This window comes from Erithacus rubecula (assembly GCF_903797595.1).
Source record: "Erithacus rubecula genome assembly, chromosome: 11".
NCBI lineage: Eukaryota > Metazoa > Chordata > Aves > Passeriformes > Muscicapidae > Erithacus > Erithacus rubecula.
Genome location: NC_136663.1, coordinates 10,718,633 through 10,727,423, shown reverse-complemented (window position 1 = coordinate 10,727,423; position 8,791 = coordinate 10,718,633). Strand labels below are relative to the sequence as shown.

At 43.9% G+C, this 8,791-nt stretch overlaps 1 long non-coding RNA gene across 1 annotated transcript; it reads right to left on the bottom strand.

The window, feature by feature from the left end:
- Nucleotides 1–5,494: 5,494 nt before the first annotated feature.
- On the bottom strand, nucleotides 5,495–7,963 carry LOC306806577. The gene is made up of 2 exons (XR_013775501.1): nucleotides 6,563–7,963; nucleotides 5,495–5,708 (listed from the first exon to the last, which is right to left on the bottom strand). It is a non-coding gene; the product is annotated as an uncharacterized lncRNA (long non-coding RNA).
- Between the last annotated feature and the right edge of the window lie 828 nt (nucleotides 7,964–8,791).

The window sequence follows — 8,791 nt, the reverse complement described above, 5'->3', positions numbered from 1 at the left end:
AGAAGAATGGTCTTAAAATTTTGCATACACACATACACACTAACAATAGTACATTTTTTTCCTAACTATCCTACATAAAATCCCTTTTGCAAATATTGATCTGTGAATTCTTGCAAGAAACAAAAGCACTAAATGAGGCAAACAAAACTATAACAGGAAAAATATAGGAAGAGAATTGGAACCAAAGCCATATGAAATTTTGCCTGCCATCCCTTTTTTAAACTGCTCCCAACAAAATTCATGAACTTGGAATATATTGAAAACTCACATGCAAGCACAGTCCACAGTCATCAATCCCAGTATTTTCTGTGCTAGGCAGAGTCTTGGGCTGTAACATTATTCTCCTCCCACCCATGTTTTGGATGACTGGTGAAGTTATCATACTTCACCTGGTCTTCTCATTCCTTGGCAAAGCCCAGAGAAAATGCACCAGCTATCAGGGAAGTCAATCACAATCACAATGCTTATTCTCTTTGCAACTGACTCAAGAGGTTTTTAATTCAAGTTTTTATCCTTTTCACTAGACATGTTCCCAGCTGGAACAAAATAAATTACCCTTAGCTATCCAAATGAAAATTAAAAAGCATCAGTAAGACTTGACTAACATCTTAACACATTCCAAATCTCTTCCAAACCCATATTATCATTCTGAACAGGACAGTATAATCAATCCCCACCTACATACTTTTCACTGTTCTAAGTAGCCTTTTCCTTTACTTATAGCTGTGGTGTTCCACACTTGCAATCTACCAGAAAAAACTTAAAATAGGAAAACTATTTTTGCTCTTTGCCCCATGCTCGTCAGGCACAAAAACAGCACCAAAAAAAAAAATCCTGCAAGGTCACCTTATTTATGTACCCTCAGACTGGTCTGAATAGTCTGACTCCCTGTTATCCAAAGCTTCATTTTCTGTGAATGGCACTGATTTCAGAAAACCATTCCCACAGGTTAAGGGCAAGCCAACGAGTTTATTTGAATGACAGCTGCACATACCCATACCTTCATCCTGAGAAAGCAGCCAAAGATAGTTGAAATGGTTCCAGTCTAAAAAGATTAGGTTCCTTCAATCCTGAAAAAAAACAGCTAAGGGAAGTATAAAAATATCCATAAAATCAGGAGTGGCATGGAGACAGGGAACAGGCACAGACTGCACTTGCAGTCTCCAAATCAGACCTAAGGGCTACCAGACAAAACCATAAAAACAGCTTCAAAACAGTCTAAAGGAGATGCTTCTACATAAATGTGCATTGCAGCCAAAGAACTCATAGTTCTGAATGTTGTGGATGACAGAAGTTGACACAGGCTAAAAATTGGAACATTTCTCTGAAGAATGAAGTACAAAGACAGACACTGCCTTTGCTGTACAAAAGCCCTGCACTACAAACTGCTGGAAACAAGACTATTTAGAAAACTACCTCTGCACTTGCCTGTATGCTGCTGTAAATGAGACACTGGGATAGATCCAGCATGTTTATTCTTACACCTTTATAAGATCTTTTAACAAGACAAAAGATTGCTGCGAGGAAAAACAAGGTTAGGAAATAATGTTACTGAATGCTTTCAGTTTTCTGGTAAAAACAGAAGAGAAAGAAGTATTACTTTTTCAAAAACTTCAATGGGAAACAGTGCTTACAATGCTTTTTCCAAAATGCAATCCTGCCTCTGGTTCCAGTAGGAGCCTTGGTGTCATGCCACGTGCTCCTCATTGCAGTTTAGAGAGAAGCTTGAAGTGCTACTGTGCCAGATGAAATCCACTTGCTTTATGTGTGTGCTCACACAAATCTGCTGGCTTGGGCTGCAGAACACATTTCTGCTCCTCCTAATTCCTGCTTGGCCTAACATTGAGGAGCTTTGCCCTTTTCTGTGTCTCACCAAAAACACTGATCACAAAGTCAAGTACCCAGGGAAAGCCTTCCTGAAAGTGTAGAGTTTCCATAAGGAGTTCACATTCAGCTTGCAAGAATTTCATTGACACAGGTAAGTCACAAGGAGGAGACCCAGGACAGCTCCCAGATCTCTGACATGTCTTTGGGATAACAAACTAACACAAAACTTGTAAGGAAATATATTTCTAGTCATAAGAACAGGCATCATTAAGAAGCTTTTTGTACATATTTACTTATTAAAAAAAATAAATATATACATATATAAAATAAATACATAGGTACTTATTCAAAAGCACATTCATGTTTGCCAAGGCATATACAAACCTTACCAAAGCTGCAGTGGGCCTGATGCTGCTCTTTCTAGAGGAACAGGTCTCTGTGGGATGAGCAGGAGCTCATCACTGGCTCTCTCAACACAAAGAGTGAGCTCTTCACAAGGCATTAAAACAAAGGGAAATAAAACACTTGTACCATTTGGCAACAAAACTTAGGAGAAAAACCTCTCAATTTTATATCAAGAAATGGTTCAGTTACATTTGGAGATGCCTCTTGGCAGCAAGTCAAAATTCTGGCCTACTATTTCTCCAAGGCATGGGAAGATGGAAAAAGTTAAATAATCCATGGGACCTCAAATGATGATTTTCTGTAACTACTATAGGATTTAGAAGACTTAACCCAAATGTAAGGTGTCCAAATAATACTTCATTTCTAACCACATGTCTGCAACATAAATGACACTCAGAACTCTATAAAACCCCTCAACTCTTCCTCTTCTGATTTTCAAATTTATTCATAGGAAAACACTTCAGTCATCACTGAGCTGTGATTGCCTCTTGGGTGGCAGGCAGCACTTACACTGCTTAGTGCTTGAGAATGCAACCAGATGAGACAGAGCCTAGAGAATTACACCTGGGCAGAGCAGCCCAAGTCCCCAGGAGCAGTTTGGCTCTAACTCTCACTGACACCCAGGCACTGTGGCCATAAATGACCCCAGGGAGCTGTGGCAGTGCAGCAGTGAATGCCCTGTCCTCTCCAGGAGTGATGATGGGCATTGGCAAGGTGAGGCACGTTCTGTTTTACTCCTCCTGCCCAGAGCAGCCCCCAGGCAGAGCTGCTGAGGCAGGTGTGGCAGGGACCAGTCTCAAGGCTGCTCTGCTGGTGGGTGACAGCCCAGAAGGAACACCCCAGTGCCCACAGCCAGCCCCAGCACTGGCATTCACCTGTGCCAGCACACTCAGCTCTGAGCAACTCACAGCTGCCAGCCCAGCTTCTGCAGGCCGGAACAATTTGACTAACAGAACAAACTATAGACAGACATTATGGGAAGCAAATTATCAGCATTGCTATGGTAACCACAGGGAGTGAATGATGACTTCAAGGTCACGACAACATATGCATCTTGTAGGAACAGCTAATTGTCTGACTCTGCTCACTGACACCACAACATGTTTTTCACTAAATACCTTAGTATTTGAATTTTGCTGCCTCCAGCCACTATTAACATATTTTGCATTCATTCTTTGAATAATCTCCCACTAATGCTTCCAGTTAAAGTTCCCAAACATATATTCAATTTATATTTAATGAGATAGTGTGAGTTAAGTAAATGAGTGCTCATTAATTAAAGCATATGTATAGTGGGCTGAGAGGATTAATTAATTAATGTTTGCAGAGAGCTCTTAAAAATGTAAAAAACTATCTAAACATGAAATTTGCTTTGGAAAAAGGAGAATAAAGATATGAAGAGATACAGAATATTATAGCTGGCATTTAATGAACACCTCTCAAAATCATGCATGGTTTATCATCAGCATTATCTGCAATGAGAAACAATCCACACATGAGTTAAAAGCTGGTTAATCAGTTGTTACTTTTCTATTAAAAGTAAAAAGGGCCAGATTCTCCAATTCTGTCTCCACTAGGACAGTGACCCACAACACGACTAGCCAAAGTTTTCCAGAGGTACTGGATAAACACCAGGAGGGGAGAGCATGGCCCAAGGGCAGGAGGAGTGTTTGAAGAGTTCTAGTGCTGGCTTGCAGTGGTCTCCAGCTAAATGTAGAACCCACATTTTTCTAATGCTGCCACCCATTTCCCTGGCACCCAGCAAATCCCTGGGCTGAGCACCAGGGCTGCCAGCTCCTCTCTGGCTTTAAGGTAGAAATCACCAATGCTCAAATCTTCTGGCTGCAACCCCTACACACATCTTCCCTCTCTCAATTATTTTGACTCCTGGGCACTGACTGCATACTTGGAGATCTGCCTGGCAGCATGAATGAAGAAAAAGATCACTCAGAGCTTTCTAGCACAGTCTGCCACTGGCAGGGAGAAGGCAGCTGGGTCAGAGTTATCTCCACTGAGACAGCTCAGGCCCCACAGCCCCAAATCCACACAGCCCCAGGGCTGGGAGCTACCATCTCAGGCAATGATGGACCCTTGAGCCAGAGGCAGCCAAAGATGTCCCAGGTGTTCACACTAGCCCTCCACAACATTCAAAGGAAAAGCAGGCAATATTTGTGGGCAGACAGCCAGAAAAATTGTGCTTCTTTGACTTTTGCAAAGGTAGTTCATTTTATACAAAGCTGGAGAGAAGGGACAGAAAAGAGTAAGTCACCCAGGAAAGACTTCTTTAGACAGTGTAATTGATGCAGGGCAGTATAATTGATGGTGGTTGTGTACTAGGAGAGCTTTCCAGGACAACACACTGGTAAACCTTCTGCTCCTGCTAAACAGCCCTAGAAATTAATTTGGCTGTCTGCAAACATAGAATAAAACAGTCTGCCTGACCTCAAGGTGAGCCTTCCAACCAAAGCAGGGCAAGGAATGTGCTTCCCCCTTCACCTCCTGAAAAACCTAATAAAACATGATGAAGCAAGAGAGCCAATGTGACAGTCTGCTCTGCACCTGGGCTGTGCTGTGTCCTCAGCAGACCTAAGGACTGAATGCACAGGAGCCCAAATTCCTTCCCACCTTCATGTGAGGCACTGAAATAGAGGGAAAACCAGCACAGTGTCTGTGAGGGGTCCTGCCATGGTGCTGCTGGGGCTTAGGTGGCACTCTGGTACCATGTGTCCCATGCAGGTGAGCCCCCAAAATCCTAAACCAATCTTGTACCTATTAACCCCTGAAGTCAGGGAAAACCTCCCAGCTCTAACTCCCACAAGATGGAACAGTCTGTTGAAACAGTTTCTGGGGGTGCTCTAATCTACCTCAAAAGCCCAGATGCAAAGCAACATATCCCTGGAAATATTTGGTTAATTTATGAACTCTAATAAATGGCAGCCTCACTTCCACAGGTGCCTCCTGCCTGTTGCAGAGAAAGGCAGCTCATTTCAGGCTTAGGGAGAGATGGTGGCTGCTGCTCCAGGCACAGCTCCTCCAGGTTAGGAGGAGCTTCTACAGCTTCTCTGGATAGAGTTCTGCAGCAGCACCAAGGAAGAGAAAAGCCCTTGGGTGGCAGGGGCAGAGACAGCAGAGAGCTCAATAGCCAGATGCAGGGATGCCTGGAGAACAAAGCAGCACAGCTTCATTTCCAGAACTGTCTACCACAGGGTTTCATTATCCCCCCAAAATACCTGCCTGCAGGATGTTTCTGCTCTCCCACCAGCCACCCTGATAACTTGAGGGGCTCTCTGGGCAGCATCCCCCAAGAAGAAAATCCATGTAAGCACATGTCCCCAGGCAGCTGCTGCCAGCATGCCTGGTGTGCTTCTCAGAGAGCCATGTGTCCTTTCAGGAGAATAATCCCCATTTGTTCAGTAGACTTAGGAGGGTCTCACTGGTAAGGAATGCTGGATGATTTATTCAGCAGTCACTCTCTCCTGGAAGGACATAAGCCATTCTCTTAGGAGACCTACAAAAATCACATTAACACTAACGTGCTCTTTGATGATTAGAGAGTTTCCCTGGCAACACTCCATCAGTGCAGGCTGCCAAAATATATTGTCATAATTGGAGATAGACTTTTCCCCCTTTTGCATTGCAAAGTAATCCAGCTGAAGGGTTCCAACTGAATTCTTCCACATATGGTGCCTATTTTCAATAAAACTCTCTCCTCTGAGATGGTGGAAGAAGCAAGTTTTCAGGAATTTCCCCACACTGTCAGCTGTGTGCTCATGTGGTTTCGTTTAACACAAAGCAAGAACTGGATCTCTCATCTGTTGTTCCATGGGCCATGCAACATTTAGATAAGTGTTTTGCATTAATGATGGTCACCATTAATAAAACAGTTTGTAGATTAATAGGCACCTCTTGCTAAATCTTATCTATGGTACTTTCTGTCCTGAATTCTCAAAGCACTTTCTCTTGCTATCTAGATCCCACTGGCAGGCCATAATCTACCTTGGGGAACTGGCTTAGCTTCTAATTGGGGAAAAATGGAGACATGGCAGGGCACCAGCTGGTGCAGCTATTGCAGGAAATCACAGCTATCAGATTTAATGAGAGAGACCACAGCAGCTATCAGAGAAGCTGTTGCACCAAACATCAGTAGATTCTCTTTATTCTTCAGTAGGTAAGAGCAGTCAAGACCTCAAACATTTGCTAGAAGCATTGATTAAGTTTGCAAGCACCAGCACCCACTCAGGGAAGCCAAGCTGACCATAATTATCTGTGTAACTAAATCCTGGCAAACACTTCCCCCTGGGAGAAGATAAGAGGCTTTAGGAACTGATACCTGCCAAGACCTGTTCATATTCCCAGTCTGGCTACTGAGAAAATCCAAGCAGCTTCAAGCCTCAAAGAAAACTTGAGGCAATCACTGGTGAAAAGACAAAGCCTTGATGTCTCCCTAGAAGCTGGACTTGAAGTCTAATAACGGGTCCTGAAAAAACAGGAAGCATAAATTATTTCTGTTAAAAGTACAGAATTAAAGTTATATTAATAGAAGTCATTTAGCCATCTGAGCAGTCTCCTACCAATTGCATAAATTAGTGACTGAACAAGGAGTTTCAACCAGAACATTATTTCATGGACAGACCTTGACTGATTTCTGGGCAAGCAGAAACAAACACTCTGGAGGGAGCTGCTCTATCCTCAGATGAATGGCATTAATGAGACACAGAAAGCTGTTTAATAAACAAAGTCCCCCTTTTTCTCATGTGAGCTGTACAGAAACAGAGTATATGAACAGACAAACCTTTGCTATTTCTCTGTATTTCCCAGGCTGCTGCCTCATCAAGCCTTTGCCACTCACTTTAAGCCCATCACTTCTAAGCCCCAAGTGCTTTGATCTGCAGCACAGAGCCCATGGCACTGCTGACACCTCCTGAGAGGGTTTGTCACCTCTACAAATCCATATGCTCCTCTCAAGGCAGCTTTTTTTGACTGGTCTCTCTTTGCCTCCGGGGACAGAATGGCAGAGTTTTGGTTTAAATCTGTTATTCCCCTCTAAGACTCAGCCATTTGTAGCTCATAAATTGAAGTTTAGCAGATAGATTGAGATGTTTCAAGTTTATCTTCCCACACAAGTAACAGCAAATTGTAGTGTGAGCCCTGTGCAATTTTGCTGGAGTGCCCTGAGGCTGGGAAGTGGCTCAGGGAATCTGTTTTGCTGGAATTCAGCACTTTCCCAGTCACCATCTTTCTAACTCAAAGCTCTCCTCCCTCTGAAGTGGCTCTGGGACAAGTGGGGTATACACTGCAGGCAGAAGCTTTATAAATGGCCCAAACTGAAAACCCAAGCTAAAACTGCTTGCTTGAGAAAAAATCTCAGAACTTCGTACTGAGTTGGAAAAAAGGTAATTTGATTTCTTTTAATTGTGCATAAAAATGTTCTGTACATTCCTTGGGAACAGCAAAAGTCCTGCTGAATCACCATGAGGACAAGGCTCTATCTAGGCAGGTCTGGCTTTGCAGACAAAAGCTTCCAATTCCTTAGGACTAGAAGGATTTGAAGGAAGAGCCAGCTGTGCACACATTTACCAGCATGTAACACAGGAGGGCTGGATCCTCCAGCTATCACAGTGAGTTCATCACCAAGGGCAGAAATGAGTATGGGAAACTTCTTTTCCTGAGGCATTTCCATGTGGAACTATGGCTGTGATCACATTCAGTTTATCTATAAAGTGCCCAAAGCAATCTCCACAGCCAAAGGCACAGAGATATCACAGTCTGGCTCCAGCAAAGGCTAATCTGGATTTTAATAAGGCATAAAAAAAAGGCTTGTGGCAAATGCTATTTTTAGGACTGTGATGGTGTCAGACTGGAAGGAGCATCTCTGTCCCACCTGGGTTCTCAATCTGTGCCAGTGTCAGACTGGCACACCTGCAAAGCCACAGGAACATCCCAGGTCTCCAAATGACCCACTCCCAGCCAGAGCTGGGTTTCCTGGTTTTGGCAGCACACAGCAATTCCCCTGTGAAAGACCCACCAGGCAATGGGAAGGATTTTGGCCTCATCTTCTGCAGGGAGACTCTGGAACAGTCTGGCACCTTGGCCCTTCTGCCACTGCATTTCTGAGGGGAGCAGACACAGATGGAGCTGGCCAAGACTCCCTGTCCCAAATTTCAGTGGCAGGTTCCAGACCTACACCACTGATGGGTGCAGAGCCTCATCAGCTCCCTGTGGAAACTGGCTAAGCAGATCTTCCTGGTACTACAATTGTCTTGAAAATCTGAAGCTCATTAACAGGAACAAGCAGGGAAGGGGAATGGCACAGGGCTCTATCAAAGGTTCATCTCTGAGGAGCAAACCCATCACTGCTGCTGCTTCCATCCAGCTCCAGCATGACTTCTATTTATTTACCCAGGGCTCTCCACAACCCACAGAGACATCAAGTGGCCAAAGAATCCAGTTGCACACACTGAGCAGACTGCAGACTTGCTGAGGAAGGTTTGGGAGGAGAGTGGAACTTCTGAGCTTAAGCAAAATTGGGCCATTCACAACCCAGCTAGGATTGTTTTTC